A 26,643-nucleotide genomic window follows, 5' to 3' on the forward strand; every position below is an offset into this window, starting at 1 on the left:
TAGTGAATCCATTGTGGATTTGTCGCCAATATGTATTTTCAATGGCGTTGAAAACTATTCAAAAGAAGAGAAACATTCTTTCTGGTTAGATATATGATCGGTGGCACCGGTGTCTACAACCCACATATCACCAACAGTCTCTGCATTCAAAAGTTCACTAATGAAAGCCTGATCAGCCTCATCATTACGGTCTGGCGCACTATATTTATTTTGTACCCTCTTCTGTTTCCAACTAGGACAATCCTTTTTCATGTGCCCTTGTCCACCACAACCATAGCACTTGATTTTCCTTTTATCTTTTACTTTCTCTCGTGAAGATTCCCCTTTCTTTCTACTTGAACCTGCGGCATAAGTGGAAAAATTGCTATTTCCCTGAATTTTAGATTTTACAGTCATCAGTGCTACTGCCTCTTCCTTTCTTTCAGCTCGTTTCAAACGACGTATTTCATCAGAAGTCAGCACTGCCACCAAATTTGCGAAGGTCTGATGATCTTCAGGTCTCGCCCACCATGCCTGTTTCAGACTCTCGTACTCGTCGGGCAATGCGTCCAGTAACTTAACCATCAACGATGACTCATCCGGCTTCACGTTTAACTGCTGAATTCGTAAGACTAACCCTTCAAACTTCGCGATATGAGTGACCATATCGTCGGCGAGGCTCATATTGAAGCCAAAAAATTCCGCTTGAACAGTATGAGCAGCTTGTTTAGTCTGTTGTTCGAATACAGCATGCAATTTGCACCACATGTCTCTCGCCGAGTCACACGCGACGAGAAGAGCAGCCACTTTAGATTCAATAGACCTTACCAAGACTTGGCATGCCGCTCGATCCGCCTTGTCCCAAACTCTATACGCTGCATCATAGGAAGTGCGCTCATTAGAGGATGAATTGCTTCCCACAACCTCTGGTTTTGAGACCTCTCCAGTGCAGACCTCGTATGCATTTTCAATACCTCGTAGTACATTTTTCACCGAGAATTTCCAAATTGTCCAGTTCTCACTACCGCGTAACTTCTCGATTCCATGGAGCTCCATGCTTTACACTTAACAGCAAACAGTTCGTTCACAAGTGCAACCAAGCAAATGTCCAAACGAGAACGTGGCGCGAAAACGTTATTTAACTCGCGAAAAAACACGATTGAAAGCAACGAAGACTATTTAAGCAACCAAGGAACGCAAGGAACCACGCCCTGCTACCATGTTGAGGTTCCGTAATGAAAGATCGACTTATCTCAACATGAATTTATTTGTTGCTTCTTCGCAGCGCAGAACAAGACAAGACTCATACAGGGAATAATCACGATAGAAACCCAGTCAGCCAAAAAAAAACAAAAGAGCAATGAAACACGTAAAACAAGTCAAATCAGCAATTGAAAACTTTTACATTTTCTACAACTGCAAAACTGAAAACTGTGCAAACTGAAAATCAGCTATCAACGAGAGCATTTTTCTTTTGCGGTATCACTTCCACTTATATTCTGTTTAATGTTTCAAGATTGTACAGTTTCACATAAAATTATATTTGGGTGGTTGTCCTTGATGCCTGAAGTTTCATCATTCATAGTCGAAAATTTCAGACACATCCATTTCTTGAAACGTTTTCTTAATGATATTACGACCCTATCGGTATCTTTAATATGGCCACTGATTGGATAATAACATTTTTACCCGTGCAAAATATATTTCTTCAATTGAAAATTAAAATATTTTAAATCTACGAAATGTAAAATCTGAATTTTCTGTCGAAAAATCCTGGAAATATATTTATCGGAGAGTTTTGTTGGCTTTAAGCCTTGGTTCTTGTGTGGGTTTAATAAGGTACTCAGTAGAATTAATGTATTTTTATTTCATCTTTTTGAAAGGCATACGCATCCTAAAATCAGTTAATTCTTCAAATCTGAAAGGTATCTATTGTCAACCGCGAGGGATAAAAAAACCACTCTGAGTCACAACGGATGAACGTTCTCTTAGTTTCTGTTTCTTTTCTACAAGGTGATAACTATATCTCTGTAGTAGGATTGAATTTAATGTTTTTGCAGGCCATCGAATGGCATAATGAACGACAGCTAATATAAGAGCAAGATTCAACGGGAAAAAAGAAAATTTCATTCCCTTTTATCAAACCGAATGAGCATAGTAACTTCAGAGCGGTCCAACTAACAGGAAGCATTTTATTGCATTTTATTGATTGGATAACGGTGTTATTTTTTTTGCGCATTACTTACAACTACGAGGACTCATCGCGATTAAAGTAAAACTCATCAAGGTATTTTAATTGAAGGTGACACACGGTTCATTTTCATCGCGGTGTTGGAAAATGCCAGTTAAAAGAAATCAATAATTATAAAATCACGATCAAACATAATAATTATCGAATATGTGACTGATGACATCACGTAGAGGTGTTCAGAAACATGTCTGAACCTTGAAGGAAACATAAAAACAGTCTCAATATTTATATTTAAATGCCGAGTGGACACATAGCATTTGCCATGTCTTAGATAAGTATTGAAAGAGTTTGCCCAAGGGACATAAATTCAATCTACTTACCTACATAATTTTCGGAGGGTAAAATAATTAATTTGATGGCGGCTCATAATCTAAGATCTGCGTACAGTAATGCATATAAGTAAAATTAAAACCTTCAATGACGTGAGCGTTATTTAACGGCATTTTAAGTAGAACACAAATAAACGATTACGTCTCCTCGTAGTTCGACGATTATAGTACGTTGCCTCGTCCTATCCCCTTTGGAAAACGGTCGAGCTGCGTTTATTTTGGTCGTAAAAAGCGCGAGACGTTAGTAATGTGTCTGCGAGCACGATGGAGACAGGAGGCCGTACATCGTCCTCAGCAAATACGGTGCCGAGGTGAAGACAGGGAAAGGGAGGGAGGGAGTTGAGAAACTAGATCGACAGAACTGGAATGATAAGTTAGAATCTTTTATAAAAATCGTTGTGCGGGAATGGATTTAGGAGGTGTTACTATTACGAGGTGAAAACAGCGATTCGCGAATGTTCATTTTATCAGTACTAAGCGTGTTAAAATAATAGGAATTTCAGTTTTTTGAAAAACATATTTATTTATTTGTCTACATTAACCGTTTTATCCAATGTTCCTAATTGGGAACAGATTTATAAACATTCATGAAAATTATATTTTGTTTCATTGATTACTTTTATAGCTTTTGTTATTTAAATAAAGTATAGAAGTAGCTTTTTTAAGTGAATCACATGGCTTGTATCGAATACACGAAAGGATGAAGTTCGCCATGAAAAAATTCCACCAGTTCCACCACGAAGACATTTTCTCAGAGCGAACTTCGGGATGGGTTCACGCCTGACCGGCAATCGGGAGATCCGGGTTCGAATCCCGGCTAAGTCAAATACTTTTTCATGGCGAACTTCATCCATAGGTGTATTCAACTTTGCACCCGTAGTCAATTTTTCCTGCAGTGCTTTGATTTACGCTCCTGATGCTTTGATGGTCGTTGATTATACCTTTTCAAAATTGGTCATTTTCATCACCTCTGTAGTGAGTGTGCGGTTTATTCGATATTTTCCCCTACACTCGCTCTCCAGTAACAAATGCTCATTTATTCAAAATATCAATATATATTACGCTGTTGAATTTAGCTTTTTTGGTCAAGTGTATATTTATTTTTCAAGTAATAGCAAGATTTTATGGAGTGTTATCATGTGGGAACATGCTTGAAAACGCATTTAAACATTTTTGTTCGGGTTTTCTTTCATAACATCTCTTAATTAGTTATAAAATAAATAGGATATGCAAAAAAATACTTAATATCAGTTGGTAAGTTAGTTCAGCCTCCAAAGGGTAAATGCTGTCGCATTCAAAATAGTCCCCATTTCACAGCCAGTCCATAACCATTTCTTACACTTTTTTCACGTTTTCAGCGGTTTTTCATGTGTTGGGGTGTCAGGGGCCATAGGCGAAGTTTAGAGTTTTATTTTGGGTAGGCCAGCAATCCTTCTGGAGGTTTATGGGCTATGGAACACCCTCCAGTGAAACGGCGAGCAATCAATAGCCCCATTGAGTGTTCTTGGAAAAATTTGTTTAAATTAACCTCTGGAAAAACATTTCAAGGTTTATCATAGACAAACATTTATGAAAATTATTGATGTTTATGTTTTCATTGTACTTGAATACAGTGGCGGATCTATAGGGGGAGGGTATACGAGGGCCATAGCCCCCCCCCTTGGGTATCCAATTTACACTGGAGAGAATGGCAATTTTTTCCGACTCCCACTACTGCTGGAATTTTAACCCCTACCCAGCCTCCCCTTGTCCCTATCCTGGATCTGCCACTGCTTGAATGTAGAGGTTTCGTACTTTTTTCGGATAAATGACCATTTAAGTTGGGAAGGGGGGGTAGGATCCCACTACCCCCCCACACTCCGCCGATTTTCGTCGTCTTCTACGTTTTCACGGCCATCTTTGAAATAATTATACCACTCGCGAATTCTTGTTTTACTCATAGTTGACTCACCATAGGCCTTTGTCAACATTTCACACATTTAACTACACCTTATTTCATTTTACACAAAATGGTATACAAATTATTTCATCCATTTCTTAAAAAAAACTAATATCGCCGAAAAAAACCCTTTATCTTCCTAAACTGCTGTATTCGATAATGCTATTCGACATGATGGTTGAAAGAGGAAATTTTCTAGGCTAGTTAGGGAAAAGGTAGGTCACGCATTGGGTTGTGAGGTATACTGAGGGGTGATGGGCGGTAGAAAACTGTCATCGAGGAATTCCCTCGGTGGTGAGTAAACGAGTATGAGAAAGGAAGGAAAGAAGTAGGTACATGGTTTAGAAGGAGATTAAATAGAGAAAAAGTTTATTATTTCAAATGGGTCATTCCTCAAGAATTCAACCAACAATTGTCACTTACGATCTTCGATGAAATTTTCCGTGTGCGCAATATCCACCTCAAACTACCGTTTTACGAAAACTAATTTGTGCTTTTTATGCACATTGTTTCGCACTTTTACCGAAAAATGCGCCTTGGGGCCCCTTCTGGGGTGTATGAAATACACCTTAGGGCAAGGGGGACTCTCCTCCCCTACCCCACTGCCTTGACTCATATAATAGGGTGGTTTCCTACATCAAAGAAAACGAAAGACATTGATTGCGATTCGTTACTCACCATTAGTGTATTCATAATATACATATTATTTGGTTTTAGAAATCCTAGTTTAGACGGATGTTAATGGTCAATTTTAACCTCATTTGAAAAAGGCCAGATTGGCACCCATGCGATGCCACTCCAAGTGACGTCCCAGGGACCTAGATGCTATGTGAGTAGTTAGGAGTTTTACATCGTCTGAGATTACCAATGCATGCATGAGGCACAGAGCTCAGGGGAACATATCTTAATAATCTCCTATTAAAATTGCCTATACTCGGAAAGTTTCCGTCGTTTGATAGGGTATTAATAATCCTTATTTAAGCCAAGTGCTCCCTGCTAGCAGGATACTCTATGCTACCGCCTTGCTCGGCAGCAAGCAGCCTGCATCGTAGCGGCGTTCATAGCCTCGCACCCAGGTGGTCTGACACAGCTGCAGCAAGGCGCCACATGGGCTTTTCCCAGCATTCACACTTAGTAGTCGCGTTTTCGCGCGCTTGAAATTTGTAACTTTTCATTTAATCGCGAAAAATAGATATCGTCATTTAAAAATCTAAAAGCGTGAAATGCATACTCCAGGAGTTATAATCTTTCGATTTAGGCAATATAAAATAATGGGAAACCACCCTATTCCTTCTATTTCACAAAATGTCCTAGTTTCATATCATACGGTTTATTTTAAAGCTAAGTAAAAAGAAGGCTAGCCTTCCTTCGTGGTATATCGTTCGCGGCCCTTCCTCACCCGCACAGGTTGATTAATTAACAGACATACAGCAATAAATTTAGGTTATTCTAGTCTCTTAAGACGATATGCTACGTTTTTGAAGGCGTAATAAAGACTACTAGGTACTTTTCCGTTGAAGGACGTTTAACGAAGCTCATATTATCGCTGCCATTTCCTTCTTAATCCTCTTCAAGTCACTGGTTTAACAGGAAGATGCAATATTTCGCCCTCGTAATACGGAACAGTTCGGACCTAAAAACGGAAGCATTCATGGAGCGACCGCGAAAAATACACATTCTTTTAATTTGTCAGGAAAGCACAAGGTGTAAATATACGTACTTGCTATTTACAGGACTTATGGTTAGAAGCCGAATTGATGAGTAGGTCCTCTTTCATATTGAATCAGATCCTTCTTGCCATCGGCATTTCATCTTGTAAATGGAGTTTCCAATGAACTAAAAATTATGAGGGGAATTACGGTCGAAAATGCATGTTATCGCGCAAAATTTATTAAACTAATGGAGACTACGATTCAAAATTATTTTTCCATTTTGCAAATTTCTGGTGTAGGAGAGGGAAGCATAACTTTCCCAGGAGACTTTGCCTATTCTCCTTAGAGTAGGAGATGAAATAATTTTGGACCAGTTGCTTACACCATTGTTTGCATAATAAAGTTTCCTCTGGGTTGTTAAATAAAGAGAAAAATTTATTAATTCCCCATAAATTGTTATATGGAAAATTCCCGGCCAGATCCAAAGCTCACGCGCCACTCTCAAGGAAAAAACTAATCTGGGGATTACCCCCGTGTGTGTAGTGGCGTAACCCGGACTAGTCTTTGGGGATGGGGTTGGATATATCAAATTGATATTCACAGTGCACTGGGTAATAACACCCGGGAAAAGCGAGGTCTAGGCGTGTTAATTAAAGAAACCTGTTAGAATGCCTTAATTATGTGAATCAACTAAGTACTAATTTAAATAAATTAGGGACTTCAAATTAAAACTAAAACATTTAATTGATTTATTTCACTAATAGGGTGGTTTTCTTTTATTTTTTTATTGCCTAAATCGAAAGATTATTACTCCTGGAGTACGTATTTCACGCTTTTAGATTTTTAAATGACGATATCTATTTTTCGCGATTAAATGAAAAGTGAAAAATTTCAAGCGCGCGAAAACGCGACGCGTAAGTAGGAATGATGGGAAAAAGTCCGTGCGACGCATTTCTGGTTCCCCCTCCCGCCTTGTGAGGTGACCTTGATCGAGGCTCTGAGCGCTGATAGGACGGAGGATGCTAGCGGGTAGCTGAGTATCTTGCTGGCTGGTAGCGCTTGGCATAAAAAAGGTTTATTTATACCTTATCAAACGAAGAAAACTTTCCGACCTTAGCCAGTTTTAATAGGTGATTATTAAGACATGTTTCCCTGAGCTCTGTGCCTCATGCATGCATTGGTAACCTCAGACGATGTATAACTCCTATACTCTCGTGTAGAAACTAGGTCCCTGTGACGTCACGTGGAGTGGAATCGTATGGGCGCCAATCTGGCCTTTTTCGAATGAGGATAAAATTTGACCCTTGCCATTCGTCTAAACCGGTATTTCATAAACCAAATAATTTGTGTATTATGAATACACTATTGGTGGGTAACGAATCGCAATCAATGCCTTTCGTTTTCTTTGATGAAGGAAACTACCCTATTGTAAGTAGGATTCTATGATGCGAATGCTTATTTTATTTGTAGGGACCTATCTCCCATATTGTCCCCAAATTCACGCCACTGGTCGCGAATTTTCCAAAAGAAAAGGTGTGTGGATGTGGAATTACAGTTTTTCCTGGCGTACGGTTGGAAGAAAAAATTCTCGGGTTTTCCATCGAGCGTGGTTTTGGGTAATTGGTTTCAACGTTTCGAAGGCTGAGTCTGCCATCGCCTTCAGGGGTGGAATGTAAAGACGATGGCTGATCACGGACTACGACCGCTGAAGATGATGGCAGACTCAGCCTTCGAAGCGTTGAGACCAATCACCAAAAACCACACCCGATGGAAAACCCGAGAATTATTCTCTCAAGTTGAGTGGAGTTTACAAAGTTACAATCTATTTCTTCAACAAAGGTTCCTTAACGTTAGATCGCAAGCTATCGAAGATATGCTTCCATTGAAGACGAGGCTATCACATAATAAGAGTGCAGAGGTTTATTGCTTCCATACACCACCACGGTGCACCGTGCAGATGTTGAGAGGGCGACCAACCAACAATGCACGCCTCCGTCCCTGACCTCGTGAGCCAGTTGATTTCTCGCTCTCATCGAGAGTGGCGCTGGCGTTCGCCCTCCCCGTGCCGCTGTCTGTCACGTCCAGGGGGAGCTGCTCCACGCGGGCCCAGTGCCTCAGTGCCGGCCGAGGGCGAAGTGAAAGGACACGGTCGACGGCGGATCTTTCTTCTTCGTCTTTCTGAGCTGGCCGTGTTTTACAGTTTTCTCGGTCGTTTTCGTGTCGAGCGCTCTCTCGCGGAGCGAAAAGTGTATTATTTCGTGATCGACCCCCTTCTCGCCGTGTGTACCTTTTCTCTTCTGCGTCATCCCACACCACTCCGTGTAGACTTGTGTATTTTCGCTCGGAGAACGGGTCGTACTATATAGAGTGCTCGCCAAGTGACGCCCCTTCGCGGGAAGCGGGAGAAACAATGGGGGATGTTGGAAATGGGTCGGTTTAGACGTTTTGGAATTGTGTGGTGACTGGTGCTTTTAGTTGACTTTGTGTAGTGACCAGTGGTTTTATTTTAGCAGTTGAAGGAGTAACGAAGACTTTGTGTCAGGAATATGCTGTTTTGAGCTTAGCATCATTTGTGAAGTGATTGTGCAATTGAAGCGGGTACGTGATTTTGAATGTTTTCATATGAATTTGTTTGGATTATAATAGGTATGGATGGTATAATTGTTATATCCAGTGAGGATGTGACCGAGTAGTATAATAATTCAGTTACCCTTAGGCTATAGGATGGCCTCAAGTCCTTATTAGGGTTAATAATACGTTGTTTACCATTTGCCATTCTACGTATTCACCATGGTTACGAATATTGTCATGCTGTTCCACCCTTATGCAATGAATATTTTAATCGTTTTGTTCATAATGGGGGTAGAATGTCTTAAAGTTGTTACTGGACCTGTCACCATGGCGATGGGTTTTATTAGACATGTGTTATAGGCACAACTTTCATGTCATGTAATTCACTAGTGAATGATGCGAGCCTGAAGTACGTGAATTCAATAGGTAAATAGATTGTTCAGTTCTCAGTACAGAAATGCTGTCAACGATTCACGTTTCATTCAAGTGATCACCATGGTTACGAAGGTAACGAAGCCTGTTGATTTTGTTTGCCATGAAGATTTCACACATATTTCGGGGGTGTCATGTGTTATTGATGCTGATAGATTTGATAGCTAATATGATCACCATGGTAATGAATTTTATTTAAACAAGCGAGCTTCGTTCGACCTTCAAGTTAAACATTTCTGGCCGATAGGTTATTATCGCCCGAAGTATGTGATTATAATAGATATGTAGATTACCTACATTATTCCACCTAGTTATTATTTTAAACATAGATATTTTTCGTGTTGCCTACAATTAACCATCAAGACTGATCAATATGGTTACAACTGTTGTTTGGCCTGTTAAATTTTTATGTCTTGAAGATGCCTCTTGTTTGTCTCAGGGGTACTATGTCTTTATTTCGCAAATTTAATCACCTGCCCATCCTGTTCATTTATAGTTGCATGAAATAGGTTGTTTCTATCGTGGTAAAGCTTTTTAAGGCCTTGCACTTCTTAATTCTGCAGGAAAACCGTAGAAGTAAGTCTTATATCTTGCTCATTGTTGGTTTCGGTCGTAAAAATCTCCAGCTTTATATTGGTGTGTTTCAGTTGTTTTAGATTTGACAGGCAGATTGTAATTATTTTATGAATCCCAAGTGTGAATATCTCATTGCATGTTTTCAGGAAATACGTGATATTATCATTTAAGTACTCTTAACGTGTGATCCACAAGAAACCTCATTTTCCATTCTCAAATTCCAGATTTTGAAGAGAGATTGTGCCAGCAGGTGCTGCCGCCACCTCCAGTACGGTAGTAGTTCAGTTTTAGTCCGCGAGAGGCCGTCATCGCCCTGTAAAAGAGCGCGTGCTACGGGAAGCGGGAGTCGACAAGGGCGCCGTCTTCGGTTTCACGAAGTACTAGTAGTCGGTGCAGCAGCTGAGACACTAAAACTGGCATCTGGGAAATTCAAAATTAACAATGGCAGGGTATGTTCTACATTTTACTAATTATCACCATTGCACCTTCACCAACTTGTTGCACTTTGATTTTACTTCCTGGTCATCGTATTTTATTTCGGAAGTGATGAGTTTTACTCCTTTTTTCAAAGCAAGAGTTCCAAATATTTTAGAGTATACACTTTGAGTGACGGCCGCAAATTTTAAAGCCCTACTAAAAAATCCAGCCATTATTACTAAATTCGCAATTTTTTTTAAATATTAGCATCAAAAATATATTTATATCGATGAGTATTTCAATAAAAATGGACTTAGCTCTTCTTTATGAATGAGTTGAATAACATTTATTGCTAACTTTCGAATATATATTTTAGTAATGAAAACCTACTGTTTTTGAAAAATAAAAAAAGTTCTAACAAATTATTACCGCCATAAAATGCTTAATATTTTTTATTACGCTCAATTTGAGCTATTTAAACCATGTAAATCATGCAAAAGCATTGTTCCAAGCAAATAATTCAAAATCCTGGATGACAAAAAAGGTCACTGCACCCTCAACGAGCGGTTCTTTCCTCCAAAGAATTTTCACACAAAGTAGGCTGAGATGAGGGCGCCGGTAGCTACAGAAGACTTTTCGTCCTCAAGACATTAAAAGAACTCTTTTTCCATCGAGCAGTTGATTTTTTAAATAGCAGAACCACTAAGCAGTAAACTGGACAAGTACCATGGGCGAAATATTACAGCTTCACGCATATGAAGTCAATTAAATAGAAAGACGTAATAATACGTCCATGGCAATCCTCGCAAAGATTAGCAGGACGTAATATTACGTCCATGGCACGCAAAGTGAGGCCTGGTTACACGGGACAATAGCACGTACAAGTTAATATACGTTTGCGTGAATGATTTTGGTGGACCGGAACCGAACATATACGAATGCATGAACCAAAATAGAAATAGAAATAGTTCTATTTTCTGTTCATGCATTCGCACACGGTGCATTTTGGCGTTCATTCTCGTGTTCATACATTTAGACATTAACCCGCACGTGTTAATGTATCGTGTAACCAGGCCTTAACAGTTCGAATCACCAACGAAGAAATACGCTTCACAACATGCTCCAAGGATGCGCTAATTAGAAATACATTTTGATTTATTTAATATTTTACTTGACCGTAGTAATGTCAATGTTCGTGCCCCACAGTGTATTGAATATTTCATTGTATAAGGATAATCAGCAATTTACAGCTTATTCATAAAATAGAGTTATGGTAAGATTTCTACTGAATTCAGTGGAAATATTGTTCTGTCGTATTTGACTAGTGATAGTAACTTTCACTTCATAGTGCCACCTATCATACAAAAAATTTGAGGCTTATTACATTGATTTTATAATATTTATTGGCATTTCTATGATCAAAATTTATATACTGTTTTTTGGATTCGTATATACTAATTTTACGTTCATTACAATTCCCATATTTTGGAAAATACATGAATAATTGCTGTTATTTGAAAATAAGAGCACACAATTTTTTATTGTAATATTTAAAATTACTCTCTCAATAACATTTTACGCTCACCATTTCACGAAATTTAATGGCTTTTACAGGAGAGAGAGAAACATACTAAACGCAAGCACTATGAATTGATTGATGTTGCGATCCATAAATATTTTTATGCTACTGCCTTCATAAGTCTTCCCAATCAGCGTCAATGGAATTAAAAGGGTTGTCCCGAATTGTTGAGTAGGTATAGGCTGGCAGACTATTAAATGGTTTGTAAAAATGCATGAGCCTCATTTTTTTTGCAATATTTTCGTCACCCCGGGCGCCATGAGGCTGCACTTACGACTACCTGTGATACTTTGAGCTGTTTGTGGTTTTTTAGGAGTCGTTTACTGTAGCTCATACAACGATGATATGCCAACTATCATAACGGTATATCCAGGGCCGGCCTTAGAGCGGGGCGACCGCCCCTGGCCCCGCGTTGTTGAAAAAAAAATTAAAATATACGATAGTTTTGAAAATGCAATTTCAACTATTACTGTATTGTTAAGTCCGTGCTAGAAAAAAAATAATATTTTGAAAAAGAAATAATAATGCAGTAATTTTTATTGTGCAATTGCGTTTGTCAGTAAGCGTTTTTGTAAACTAAACTAAGTAATTGCTTTAGGCTTACAACTAATTAACTTTCATAATCTAACTTATAAAAATACGTACCTATTGAAAAAGCGCGCTTTTTGTGTTTATTTTACGTTATAATTTTATGAATAAATATAATTATAAATTTTATTTGTATTATACTATTTTGAGCTCAACTGCGTGATGGTATCATAACGGCGTAATTACGAAGTCTGAATTTGGGAGGGGAACGCATACTTAGCCAGAGAGTGGTAGGGATTCAAAATGCTCGAGTTTGTAGATGGGGTATAGAGTTTAATATTTTAAGTGAAGGGCCCCGCACTGAAGGTTCGCCCCTAGCCCCGCACCTGCTAGGGCCGGCCCTGGGTATATCCATTTATAGTGCGTAGAGGAATATTTTCCTCTACGCACAGATTTTCCTCTACGCACAGATTTCTACTTAGCTCTTGGAGGGAGAGTTTCTAACAATAATTTTTAGTTATATTTACACTATTTTTTTACCCATTAAGGTAAGACTAGTGACATGTTTGGTGTCATTTAATTCAAATTCTTAGTAAACCTCGAGGGACATTTGTGGGGAACTTGTGATAACTCATGAAATGTAATGACATATTTCTGAATGAAACTTATGTAATGACATATTTCTATTTGAACTTTTTATAATTGACGTTGGTACTCATGTATCATTAAATGAAGCCAAATTTAGAAAAGAACATAAAAGTGACTAAGTTACTAAGGAAGGAAACATCCAGTTGCTGAATATACTTTCTCCTACTCCTCTTCACAAAATTCTTCCATCTATGACTGGCATCACCTTTCCTTTCATTTCAGACCCTGCCATCAACTTACCCCTTTTCCCATCTTTTTCAAACCATTGTCATCCTCAGCCTCGTTGTCGACCCTTTACTTATTAACTATCGCCGTTAATAACACAACACCTTCTCACCGCCATCTCGAAAGCTTTTATCCTCCTCCATCTCATCCTCCTTCTTTCTTGCGTTGTATTTACAATGTATGCAATTAATGCATATTTTATGTTTTTGAAAGATTTGAATGGTTGTAAAATTGCATTCATAGATTAGGAAATTTGATACTCTGTTGGACATCGTATTGTTTTTCGGTTACTTACTCTCAATTTTTTCATATGCATTACTCAGTTAATAAACATAGTGTTTCAGACATACGTTACGATTCACAATGTAAGGGTACATAACAAGATAAATGAAAATCGAATGAAGTTGAAGATGATAAAAATTGTAAAATGTACCGTTTTACTTTTCTGCTAATAGGTAGTGTCTACTCGTAATAGTCAAGTGGATATGTGAGTACATTTAATGCCATGTTTATGACCGGTTTTCTGGTTTTACGCGATGCATGGGCTCAAAGTATCAGCCACGAATATTACAATGGAGTCTCCTCAAGTCGGCTTCCAAATGTGTTGTCAACCATCGCGCACATAAATGAGTTTCAAAAGTCGCCACTGCCGTCGCTGACGGACAAATTGATCCGAGTTTCACGGGGAATTAAGGTATAATTAGGGGTGTTAACGAAACTTTATATACATGATGATGTGATCCATCAAATGCATGTCTTATCTATGTTATTCCTCGCAATTATAAACAATATACTGCAAAATATTGAAAAAAGTGGATCGTATTGCACTCACCACCGCGCCGCGGACAATTTTGAAAACCAATTAATATGCAACCGAAGTGGCCACAGAAATCCGCCTTCTATGGGATGGAATTGGGCCTCCTCTATGCAGTTCCCTTGGTATCAGCGTTGACTCTTGCCTCCAGCTATCTTGATTTTTTATTTAGGATTTTTATTTAGGATGTCATTAATTCTTACATGAAGATGTGATTTAAACGACTAGAGAAATTATTAAAATATTTTTTTAAATACGCAATGCTCATCAGGAGGCTAAAACGGCACAAAAAATTGAGATGCAAAAACTTGGCTGTTTATTAATGGCTATGCATGGAAAACTTTGCCCCACATTAAAGTAATTAGAAGGACTGTCGGGAAAGTGTTAGTTAACTTTGCCTTCTCGCCCATTCGGTCTTCGGGTTATCAAGGATTTGATCAGTTGCGAAATATAGTGTGCTTGTACATTGAATGAATCGATACTGTGCAAGAAGATTGAAAGCGTGTTTTGTTTTATTTTCAAACGAAATATCTGTTTACCTTATGTTGTGTAACTATCATGTATGGTTACTTATTTTTGCTGCAATCCTCATGCAGTTTTTTTAGGCTTTCATAGATACCTTTTCTTATTCTATGAGGTGCACGCTCTGTGGAAGCCCGAATACCCGTATGCATGTATTTGTCTTGTGAGAATTTTTGTTACTCAACAATTTAGTGTTTTGGGTTGGTGGAAACTTACCAGCCGCCAAATACCTTTGAAGAGCCTGGTAGGATATTTAATGTACGTAGATGTGACATTATATTGTCGTAATGTACAGTTTTATTGGCAATAATGCTGACACTGGCCGGAGTAATGGTCTCGCCTGCTAATTAATGGGTGCATGATCGCGTCCCGCCTTGGTGAGTGTCTCCCCGCTCACGACACGGTTTTATGTAATTTTCTGTTGGTCTGCTTCATGAAAAACGTAATTATAAGTTTATCCTTCAACCATTACAAAGGCGAACGGGCCAATAAGAATCGTCGCTTGTCTATGAGAATATTTATTTTCTCAACAAAGAATTGTTCAGGATTCTGCGTGCTGATGTCGTTAAAGAGTTGGATGCTAACAAACAACTTTGATAAGGCTCTTTGGGTATTCAATATACATGGCCGTGATATGATATCGATAATACCACATTATCTTTCCTAGCTATATATAGCCAGTAAAATAGCTTGAGACAGGTGGGAACAAGAGAAGGTCCGGCCCCTATCCGAAATGAGGAAATGTTTAGTGTATAACCAGTCTAACGCCCGCGGCCTGGAACAATCAGAGAGCCTCATATCCGAAAACCAGAGTTGAAATAAACACTTGCAATATTCCACGATTACAAACTTTACTACGACCTAGGTTTCAATCTATTACATCATCTGTAAGGGGAATTCGTCATAAAGGGCTGCTACATCTTCTTCCACCTTAGAGATGATGTAGGATTATTGAATCCTAGATCGCAATAAATTTTATAATAGTGGAAAATTGCAAGTAATTATCTCAATGTTGAAAAATTCCACTCCATCACGATTGAATCTTCGGATTTTAAAAACAAGTAATTCCTCATTTTTTACATTCACATTTACTTAGAATATAAAATATCATGAGGTTTCCTTATTTATAAAAAAAAGTAGCCTAACCTTATATTGAGCTTGCTTTCCTCCTCCCCCGAAGATAAAATATATATGCATTAGGTACTGCTCAGTGGTGGATTCCATATAGAGATAAGGGGGGCTAGGTGAGGGGACCTTAGGGTAACGTACAGGCTGTAGTAGGGGTCCCGTAAGTTACGAAAATTTTGAGGTTTGTAACAACACTGTAAGGTTACTAATTACTAATTTTCCTAAGAAATGAAGGGATCGGGTTGGCGTGGTGGCTAGAGTGTTGGCTTACCACCCCGTGGGATCGGGTTCAAATCCCGGCGGTGGCAGTGAATTTTCTGCCTGACTGCCCGATCCCTGCCTGAATACAGTGTGGAGGACTAGGGTGTCCCAAAAAAACCGAAAGTTTGAAAGTTGAGGGGGCATTTCCATTTTCCTATGCGAATGCATGAAAAAACATCCCATAAAAATTTTCAGCTCAATCGGACAATATTTGACCCTGCCGAAACGCATTCAAAGTTTCAATTTTTGAGTTTTCCAAATTTCATGCAATGTTGCCTAGCTCTAAGGGTCTTGGGGGATTTAAAATTAGAAACCTGTGAAAGAAAATGCTCTCTTATTATTATACTGTCACAATGCGGATACAAATGCACTGTGAACAACAAGCAATATGAAAAACTAGAGTTTTTTGCCACCTTTTTCATACATTTTCCTATGCCGCTTAACAACTAGTAACAGATGTTGCCTCTGAGCCTCATCATTTGTAAATTTTTTCTTGACTAGAAAATATTTTTTAATTGAACTCCTCTCTCAGCAGTATCATTAACAACCTTAAGGTGTTGAACTATAGATAGGCCTTTCTGAGAGTCCTCGTCACTTTTCCATGTGCACGGATCTCGCAAAAAAAAATGTCGGCGAAATACCAATAATCTTGAAAAACTTCACAGAATTTTTCGAAGTGAAGTCAACGAGAGTCAGTTCACTAATAGGTCGATTAGGCGGAAGAGTAGCCCGAGGTGCGTCATCATCAGACCCCCTCACTGTCTCTGATTGCTTCTGCAATGTCTCTTTTCTCGTCGTCAGAAACAATTTCATCGAAGAGGGCCATACAATTCAAGTTATCGAAAGTTTTAACCATAGATGGTTACAAAACTTGGCCAAAGCTGCTGCGTAGTGAGGGTCTTTCTTCCGAGCAAGGACTTTTAGTAGCTCTAGATCCATTCTCGGAGCGCTTACTGCCACGGGAGAGGTGTACCAATGTTTCATTAATGCAATTGCAATGAAGCAACACAATTTGAATAAATTGTCACTGTCATGTGTCGACAAACGCAATTGCTTGCCAAAAATCCACGTTTTAAAAGCGTAGAGCTCCTTATTCATCCACCGTGATTTGTCAGTTGGGCCTTGGGGGCGAACCACATACTTCTCTTTCTTGGGAACCACACCACCCAACCACACTATACACAACTCCAAAAGTTCTTTGTAGTCGTCTCGAGGATGGTGGTTCTAAAATAATATGGGGAATAATTTTAAATACTAATCCTGAGGATGGACTTTAAATCACCCTGAACATCCTGACATTTACCATTTACGAACCGGCAGCTGAAGAATACAAAATTTGATAATGTCATCTACATTTGAAATATCCTTCAAACAGCCTCTTGTCGTCTTCATTACTTGGAAGTAATTTCCCATCCCAGTGTACTGCTAAAGGGTGAACTTGAGGGCGTAAGTCTTGCTTGATACGCCTTACTGTCTCGGTCCTTTTATTCACTCTCATTCTATGTAGATGAGATTTGGAAGATACTAAATGGATTTCATCCCCTTTAAAACCCAATGCAGATGTTTTCGCATTGGCGACAGCCTGGACTATCATAGACCCAGCGGCAGAGGACGTCTGAGTCCGATCTAGGGAAGCAGTCACAGGGCTGTCGGACATTATACTTACTCTACGGCGCTTTCCGGACCTTGTCCGCATTTCAAATTCTGTAAAAGTAACAAAATGTTATTTCTCCCTTTCTTCCGCCATATTGGTCACCCTTCCCGCATCCGGAAAAAATTACTTTCTTCCGAATCCGACGAGCTTGTCGTACTCTCCGCAGACATCTGTCGAACGAGGTCCACTCTCTCATCCAATATTTCCTTTTCTTTCTCATGCGGTTTTCTCCTTAAAAATCCTCTTCTTGAAGTATCTTACAGTTTTCTAAACGCTTATACCACTTTATATCAATACCCGCCATATATCCTTTTCAATCAGTTTTCTTAGATATGTAAAACAACTTGTCCTCCTCCACAGTAATGTTTGAAAGGGCGTCTTTGCAGCCGATGTCAATCAGACGGTCGAGCACTTTGCTGAATTCCTCTCTTGCGGACACTGACTTCTCACTAGTTTTATTTTTGTCTTTCCCAAGGGCACGGTAGTTCTCGTATGCTGTCAGGAGCTTCTTACAATTAATGGCTGCTCGAACCTCCTGCGTAGGAATATTAGACTTTCCCCACACAACAAGTAACTCTTTAATTGCAATCCTTGCTGCATCTGCCGCTGACATCGATCCTGGAGAACAGTGTAGGTTGTAAAAGAAAACTTTGAGAACTTCACGCAGCATTGGGAGTTTACCATTGCCGGGAAAATGTTTGGACTCATTACCCACCAACCACACACTTGTCGCACTTCGCATAACCGGCGTACCCTTCGACTTCAAGCTCATTCTGGCCACCGCCGAAACAGACTCGACCTCGAAACACACGACAATACCTCACGTTATCAGTTAGTGCAAAACACTAAGACTGATAGACTAAGCCGGGATACTTTTAACATAAACAGAGCGATGTTCTGAAGGCGCATAACTCGAATCTCAACGCGACACGGCGCGGCAATATGCACTCGACTGGCGCCTGGCGGCCGCAACGGCGAGCGGGACTTGTAAACACACCGAGTTGTGAGTATGAAGCTCATTTTGACTCAAGTGTTGCTGTCAGCGGCTATAGAGCTAGAGGAGATGGTTTGAACTTAAAATTGGTTGTTTTTTAGCACTTGAGACTCCTTCAGGGTAGGCAACATTGCATGAAATTTGGAAAACTCAAAAATTCAAAATTTGAATGCGTTTCGGCAGGGTCAAATATTGTCCGATTGGGCTGAAAATTTTTATGGGATGTTTTTTCATGCATTCGCATAGGACAATGGAAATGCCCCCTTAACTTTCAAACTTTCGGTTTTTTTGGGACACCCTAGTGGAGGACATTCCTAACCTACCCTTCCCTCATGGCGCAAATGACCTCAGCTGTCGGTCGCCTCTTCCAAATACCCCTACCCTCAAAGAAAAGTGTTTTTAAATCAAAAATGTATCTCTCCTCTCCCGTATATATTCGACAACTGAACAAGATTAGTTTTGTATCCAGTGTAAATTGGATACCCGAAGGTGGAGCTATAACCCCTCTTAGGGGCCTGAGGAGTTATCTCCCAGCAGCAGGGGGTCCGGGAGGTTACGAAAATTTTTCGAATTTTGGGCTTGTAACCAACACTTTAAGGTAAACTCATCAATAATTGTCCAAAGAATTAAAATTTTCAAGCAAATTTTTATCATTCCTCCCTCTTTAGAGGCTCTAACCTCCTGTATATATGCAACGACTGATCAAAATTATCATTTTATCTCGTGAAAATTGCATTATTATATTATCTAGCCCCTCTCTGGACCACTGCTACTGCTGACTTTGTGGGTGAATTTGACCCAATAAGCGTGCCTCACGATGTGTGTGCGCAGTGTGGAGCCCTCAACGTTGGCCATCTAACGAGGAAGTAGCCGTGATTCAAAAAAGGAACCCAACTCCGTCCTCACTCCATCCACCTCGGAAAACCAATTATGACCCCGATCGCGACCACTTGTGTGCTGCATCTTCACCATTCTTCGTCGTGGCCCGGAGATCTCATCATTAGCACGCCCCTCTTGCACTCCATTACTATTTTTCAACCCTTCAAGAGCCAGCCAGACCGCTGCCACCCTCTCTCCATATCATTCCATTCTCTCTCACGTGCTTTCTCTCCCTCGCGTCTGCACTCTTCCCACGGCACTCACGAGCGTGTCCTGTCGTCTCGCCACGCTGCCTCCAAGTTCCCCTCCCACGCCTCCCACCCCCCACCTCCTACCACCTTCTTTTCAATGCAAGCCAAGTTGGTCCGTGGGGTTGGAGGGAAGAGCGGCGAGGAAGTCTCTCTCGCCGCCATAGACTTGACGACCAGCACACGTAGAGTCGTTAGCGGAAGTGAGCGTGTATGATCGTAATTTTTAGTTCATCATCCTGCCGCTCGACATGGTGGGGAACTCGTGGGGGTCGTACGATTACTAGGGTGCAATAAAAATTTAAAACGTTTTTTTTAATGTTTCCATTCTTTAGCCATGATTTAAAACACTAATAGTAATTTCCACACTTTAATATACAATTCCGATATCGACCATAGCTTCGACACTCTTATGTTACACATTATGCTTCATCTCCGTGTATTATCGTAATTTTAGTTCATCATCCTGCCGCTCGACATGGTGAGGATGCGTGGTTGTTGTATGATTTATAGAGTGCAATAAATTTTAAAGTTTTTTTTTCATTTTCCCATTACGGATATGCTTTATATTTAATTCAAGACACCTTCAGTAACTTCCACACTATAAAACTCTCTATCGACCATGGTTTCGACATTCTTATGTCACACATTATGTTTCGTCAAAGTGTTTGATCGTAATTTTAAGTTCATCTGCCTGCCGCTTGGCATGGCAGGGTCGAGAGGGGGTCGTACGATCACTAGGGTGCAGTAAAAATTTAAATCTTTTTTTTCATTTTTCCATTCTATTGCCATGGTTAAATTGAAAACACCAATAATAATTTCCACCCGTAAATATACAACTCCTCTACCGACCATGGTTTCGACACTGTTATATCACGCATTATGTTTCGACACTCTTTACTCTTTAGCGGAAGTTGCCGTGTTTGATCGTAGTTTTCGGTTCATCAACCTGCCACTCGATATGGTGGGGGCGCGTTGGGCTTGTACGATAACTTGAATGCTTTGTATAATAAAACTATTTTTCAATTTTTGCATTGCGTATAGGAAAAAGGAAGAAATATGAAAGTTCTGTAGGTTGGTAATTTGATGTATTTCGTCATGGAACGTATACAATAACTCTAAGGCAGATAAAGGGGTACGAAATAGGTGTATAATTATTTTTATTGCATATTCAATGTGCGCAACAATTCATTTGGAGGGTGAGGGGTTTTTTCCAATCACTATCTCTAATACACATTTTTTGCCGGCGATTGCATTAAATCTCCGCCGTAAATATATTCCAAATCAGAGTTGTTGGCTTTGCACATGAAAAAATCAGTTATGTTACCCTCATCAACCAAGTTTTCCGTCAACCACATGTTTTATTCTTTTATCCAGTTTTATTTTTTTTACCGATTTTGCGACGTTTTTTCGACGTACAGAAAACATTTGCTGGTAGTTTTTCACGTCTGAAGACCGTAATTGATCTTTCAGTTTTCAAGCGTAGTACTCGCATTTACGAACTTTGCCGAGTTGAAGAATGGAAAGTGGATATTTTTATATTCTTCTATCATTTATAAAGTATGGGGTGATTCGCAAAATGCTCCATGCAAATCAGTATCAGTCGGTAGAATACTTAAATTATAATGATCTTAAGCATAATAAAATGGATGGTTTTAGGATTCGTTTGAGATTGACTAGCTGTTTTTTAGTTTTCAGTAGGTATATCCATTTCTAGATGAGATACGGAGGAGATGAGGTATAGATGGAGGGAGTATTTAGCGGGGAGGGGATGTGGAAAACAGTGTTGGAGGGTAGAATATTAGGTAAATGAGGGGGTGGAAGGAAGAGAATAGAATTTCTAGATATAATGAAAGGTAGTTGGCCTTACAGTGAATTGAAGAGGGAAGTGCTTATAGGTAGAGGAGGCTACCAGAATGCTTTTGAAGTACTCCATGGAAACCTACCTTAATCGGTGGAATACTTTAATAATAATAATCTGTAGAATCATGTGCAGGATGCTGTGTGGAGTTAAAGAAGAAACCTGTAGAAGTGCTTCGGATGAGCATACAATTGTTGCAGTCGCACTCGCTGCTAACAGTTCTCTTTTCTGCGTCGGCGAAGATTCTTTCTGCAGATTCAGAGGGTTTAGCGCGTGTAGTGTCATGGGGTGTTTTATGGGGGGTTGACGAGATGGGGGATATTCTTTGATTTTCGGGTGTACAAAGGGAGAGGGGTGGTGATTGATGCGGGAATCATAGGGAAAACTGAGAGGGTGTGAAATAGGCGAGAGACTACTACTACTAGGATACTTGTAGGATAGTGTCTAGGCGGTTGATTTTCCCTACATTTTTGTCCAGGGTTGAGCGACATCTTCGCCAAACTACGTTACAAAAAGTTACGGACCATTCTTTTAGTACAACCGGGCATCAACACTCCTCAAGCCGCCTAAATTGCCGCATGGCGGTGGGTGTTAGGACACCAGCCATAAGCAAAAATAGAAGAAAAGAAAATGAGATTCTGTATAAAGGGAGAACAATAAAGGAGTTAAATAAATACCACCTAGGATTTATTGAAGTCCTTCATTGTTCGAGGGAAATGAATTCCTAAATCAATCGGTGCACTGATGTGAATAAGGTAACCTAATATAATCTGGGAACGCCCGAATTTTTCCATTAAAATCTTTTTACAATTGGTCGTTGTAGAAAATTAAAAATTAAGTCGCGGATAAGATCGAACCTTGCAGGGCGCCGACTGATAACAGGAAGAAGCCATTGTATCAGTCGAGTGCTACACTATTGCAATGCTCTTATTACAGCCGCTTCCATTTTTTAGCAGATCGACAGATGCAAATGCTTTTTTAAAGGTTATAAAAAGAAATTAGTAATTTTTCAGTCATTAGTCAGTATAATCGAAAAGGAATTACTATTTCAATGTTGAAAATTCTCTCCTTTCTCTTATGCGATACTAATTACTTAAATATCTACCTATCAACTGCTGAATCTTTGTTCGAAAATATTTGTAATAAATAGCAAAAGATAAGTCCACGCGTCTTACGTGTTTTATAAATACATTTGAATCACCCTTATCTTGCAAAACCAAGGGAGCGAGAATTAGTCTGTATTACATTTTTTTCAGGATTTCCTAGAATGCCATACAATTGAGGTAACGAAGTGGTTAAATTAACCACGATTTTATTGTATGTGATTGTGTAATAAGTTATGATACGTCCATCTTAGTAATAATAATTCGAATGCATCAGGATCAAATGAAGATATCTATGGAAGAGGTATCGTAAATACTTGTTGAATAAAACAATACATGTCCTTTTCCACTCCCTTGTTCAATTATTTAAAAATATTGAAGCCTTTAGTAGATTCAAATGGTTACCAGAGAGTATTAATCAAGGGATACTTTAATTCCATTGGATGTAGGTTTTCGTTTCTTGATTCATCCAATTCCTATTCCTTGCACCCCCTTCCCTTCTTTGGCTTTAAAATCTACCTGGGGGTTCGAGTGATCTGCGCTGCGTGCTAGTGGGCCCTCCACCAATTTTAGCCCCTCCTCCTCCTCCCACGAGTGGAGTCAGCTTTGGCTTTCGGATCCCACTCTTAGGCGAACGGCGTGGGGACCGCGATTTTTGCGTCCCATCCGACGGACTGTGAAGTGCTCTCCACTTGTCGCTCAAGAAGGGCTTTGGAACCCACGCACGGTGAAGTGTGCCACTGTTGAGTTCTCCACGGTTCGGAACGCCACGAAGTTCCCGTCTCCACGGCCTTTACGATCCTAATCCAACACTTTACGTTTCAATGGTGGCGGAGTTTTTTTTTCCTCGGCACCTGAGAGTGTAGCGGAAAAGTTATACGTTTTATTCAATTGAAAACAAATTTCTATGGGCCTAATACGCTATTTCATTTAAGTTTAACACACTTATATCATTAAAATTCTTTTTACAAACTTTTAACTATTGTAATCAATTCTGGTAGTGAGAAAAAATATTAGAAAAAAGGTTTTAGTTTCAAAGTAAAATTTTACCCAGAAAAATTAGTCAACAAAAACATACAGAAATATTCAATTTCAGATGGTCGATTCATTGTTTGTGGAATTAATTTCATTCCTCATACATATTTATACTTATTTATTGCATTACCTTTTACGATATCTAATAAGATGTTTGAATCGTAAATTGTTCAGCTTTCTTAGGTATTTTGGAAGTGGGGTCCACATTTTTACAGATGAAGTCATTTGAAAAGCAAAATACATTATGATAGCGTTCACACCGAAAATATTTGTTTTAGTCAATAATATCGTAAAAGTTATGAAACTATCACAAAAGTAATTTATACTCCACGTAATTTTGATGGTTAGCGGAGACTTTTTAACTTCATGTTAATACGGAAATTATGCTATAGGTTATCAGTCGAAGGTATTTCATCGACGCTGGTATTTCAAAGAGGGTAGTGTTCATCCTGGGAATTAGGAAAATCTTTTGTATGATGCTCAATGGATAACCAGTGAAATGTCGTGGAGGTAACGAAGTGGATAAATTAGCCACGAGTTTAATTTCTGCGGTTCACTCACAGGTAATAATTTATGCATTTTAGTTATTGGATTCAGATGTATGGGGATCAAATCAAGAAATCTATGAAAGCAGGGGCGGATCCAGGATTTCTCTCTGGGGGCCATAAGGGTCTGACAGGCAAACGATCTTCTCATACTTGAGTATTTTTAGATAGAGTGAAAGGGAGTAGGTCTTATTGTGAATTGAAGAGGGAAGTGCATGATGGAAGGGGAGGCTCCCGAAATTCTTCTTAAGCACTCCATGGAAACCTACCTTAATCGGTAGAATACTTAAAAATATAAAGCATAGAAATAAAGATTATCATGAATAAGCTAGATATGGGCAATTTTTTTTAAATAAAGGGAACATTTTTAAAATGTAATTGCTAACTTAAGGCTTAACTATGCAAAACCTTCCCATTATGGAAAAGAAAAGAATATATTATAAAAAGGCTCACTTGTATATTTAAATAGGCACGGCCTGGGTTTCATAACATAGTTACATCTCCAGGTGGCCGATCATGCATGTATCTCCTTCTATAACAAGTCGACCCAATCGAAGGCCGCTCCTTCCCCATCTATCCTTTCTCATCCCGCCTCCTAACTCCCAACAAAACTCCTTCCCGATACTTAGATGTCCTTACTGTCCGCACCCGACTTGTTACGAAAGGGGATGAATGAATGATCAGTCGCCTGAAGATATAACCATGTTATGAAACTCGTCCATGCTAATGCACAAGTGGACCTAAAAAATCGTTTTAATTATTTTATTTTTCATATTTTAAATGCACAGTGTAAGGGATGTGAATAAGTTTCAGTAGACTTTTGCTTCAGTACCATTCTTCATCAAAGTACCCAAGTATAGCTTTGGTGGTTGTCTGTTGTCCCTTCATTAATCTAATAATTTAGTTATCTCCTATTCAAGGCCATCTAAATTACGATTCAAATATAATATCTTGAAAAGGAGGTATATGTTGGATAATAGAGACTTCCTCTATTTTTCAGAACCATAATTCATCATAATACCCAATGGTAGTAATGGGGATTGTCTGTTCTCCCTCAATTACGTAGAAACAAACTTATTATCTCCTACTCAAAGCTTACCATCTACGATTCGGATACATAAACCAGCCTTTTAATTTGGTTAGGGATATCTTAGTCTGTCATTCTATTCAACTAGTTAGGACGCTGCATCGACAGTGATAAATAAGTGAGCATTGTGTGTGTGATTATTGATAACGGACTAAATTGCTCGTTAGGACAAACCTCTCGTTCTCTATCCGCTGCACACGGAGTGTATTGGCACGGTATTAGTGCAAGCAAAAACCTGCCAATGTATTGTATATATTTTTAATGTGCTAGTAATGCCCTAAAAATAATGGATATCTAGTACTAGCAGGCCACCGGGCGTTGATAGGGAAGGATAGCATCCAGAGAAGTAGGAAACTTAGAACTTGGATTTCATGATCACATAGGATTTTTATGATACTTCTCTGAGCGTGTCAATATGTGTGCCTATACTGCAGGATGTCCAACCTCAGAGGTTATATGACGTGACGTGACAAACAGTCATGAAAAGCGACGCAAAATACACGTCGGACGTAATTTAAAGTAGCACTACGAGTTCAAGAGTACGAGATGCACCTCTTACTTATATTCGGTGGCAATCCGAGGAGCCGTATGGAAACGCATAGCGGACAAACAAACACACATCCTCTTTTATATATTTAGATGGATAATACACCCACTACTTTGTGTTATACAATAGAACGCATTGAGAGAGGATGATATGGTTTCCCTAATTGGGCAATTTTTTTTTGAGGTAATGGGAAAATAGTGTGGATATCGGAAGGAGAATTACGTTAAAAACAGGAGAATTCGTGGTAAAAGGGGAATTAAAGGCAGGAACCCTTGAGTTTTAAGACGCAAAAAAAGAGAAATACGCACTGAAGACGTCTTACGCGGAGCTGCGTGCTTCAGGAATTCGATCTTTGAGAAAATGAGACGAGTCTTGGGGGATTTGAGCGTTGTTGATGGCGCCATAAGAAATAAGCTGGATCGAGAAGAGAGAAGAGACAAAAGGAGACGTTTAGGATGTCGGAATGATGACGGAAAATCGTGGAGGAGAAGGTAGTCTCTGAGGGATAACTTAAAGCATGAGCTATTTTAAGCTATTTTGATCTAGATTTTAATATAATTTGCGAGTTCAATGGGAAATGATTTTTTCCGCGAAAATATATTATATTCCACCATTTCTTTTTAAAGTACTATATAAAATGTAATATTTTATGTAAGATTTTTCTATGTGGATGCACCAGATTGAAAATATTGAAATCGATATTTATTTTCGAAATCAATGTCGGTCAAAAAAAAAAGAATTGTGCATTGTACAAAGCTAACAATAAGTCTATTTTGAAATGTTACAAAATATCATAAATTTGCATACCATGCGAAAATTCTTGATCTCATCAGATATCT

General features: G+C 39.2%; 1 protein-coding gene across 2 annotated transcripts in view; it reads left to right on the forward strand.

The window, feature by feature from the left end:
- LOC124162480 overlaps positions 1 to 26,643 on the forward strand; it is a 401,724-nt gene that overhangs the window by 54,001 nt on the left and 321,080 nt on the right. Inside the window, exons 1-2 of one of the 2 annotated variants that reach the window (XM_046539030.1) lie at positions 8,280 to 8,748; positions 9,954 to 10,178. The gene's annotated coding sequence lies outside the window, so the exon portion shown is untranslated. Of the gene's footprint in view, positions 1 to 8,279; positions 8,749 to 9,953; positions 10,179 to 26,643 lie in introns of those variants that run through there. The other variant, XM_046539032.1, reaches the window with a different exon arrangement.

The sequence above is a fragment of the Ischnura elegans genome, chromosome 7 (assembly GCF_921293095.1).
Source record: "Ischnura elegans chromosome 7, ioIscEleg1.1, whole genome shotgun sequence".
Taxonomy (NCBI): domain Eukaryota; kingdom Metazoa; phylum Arthropoda; class Insecta; order Odonata; family Coenagrionidae; genus Ischnura; species Ischnura elegans.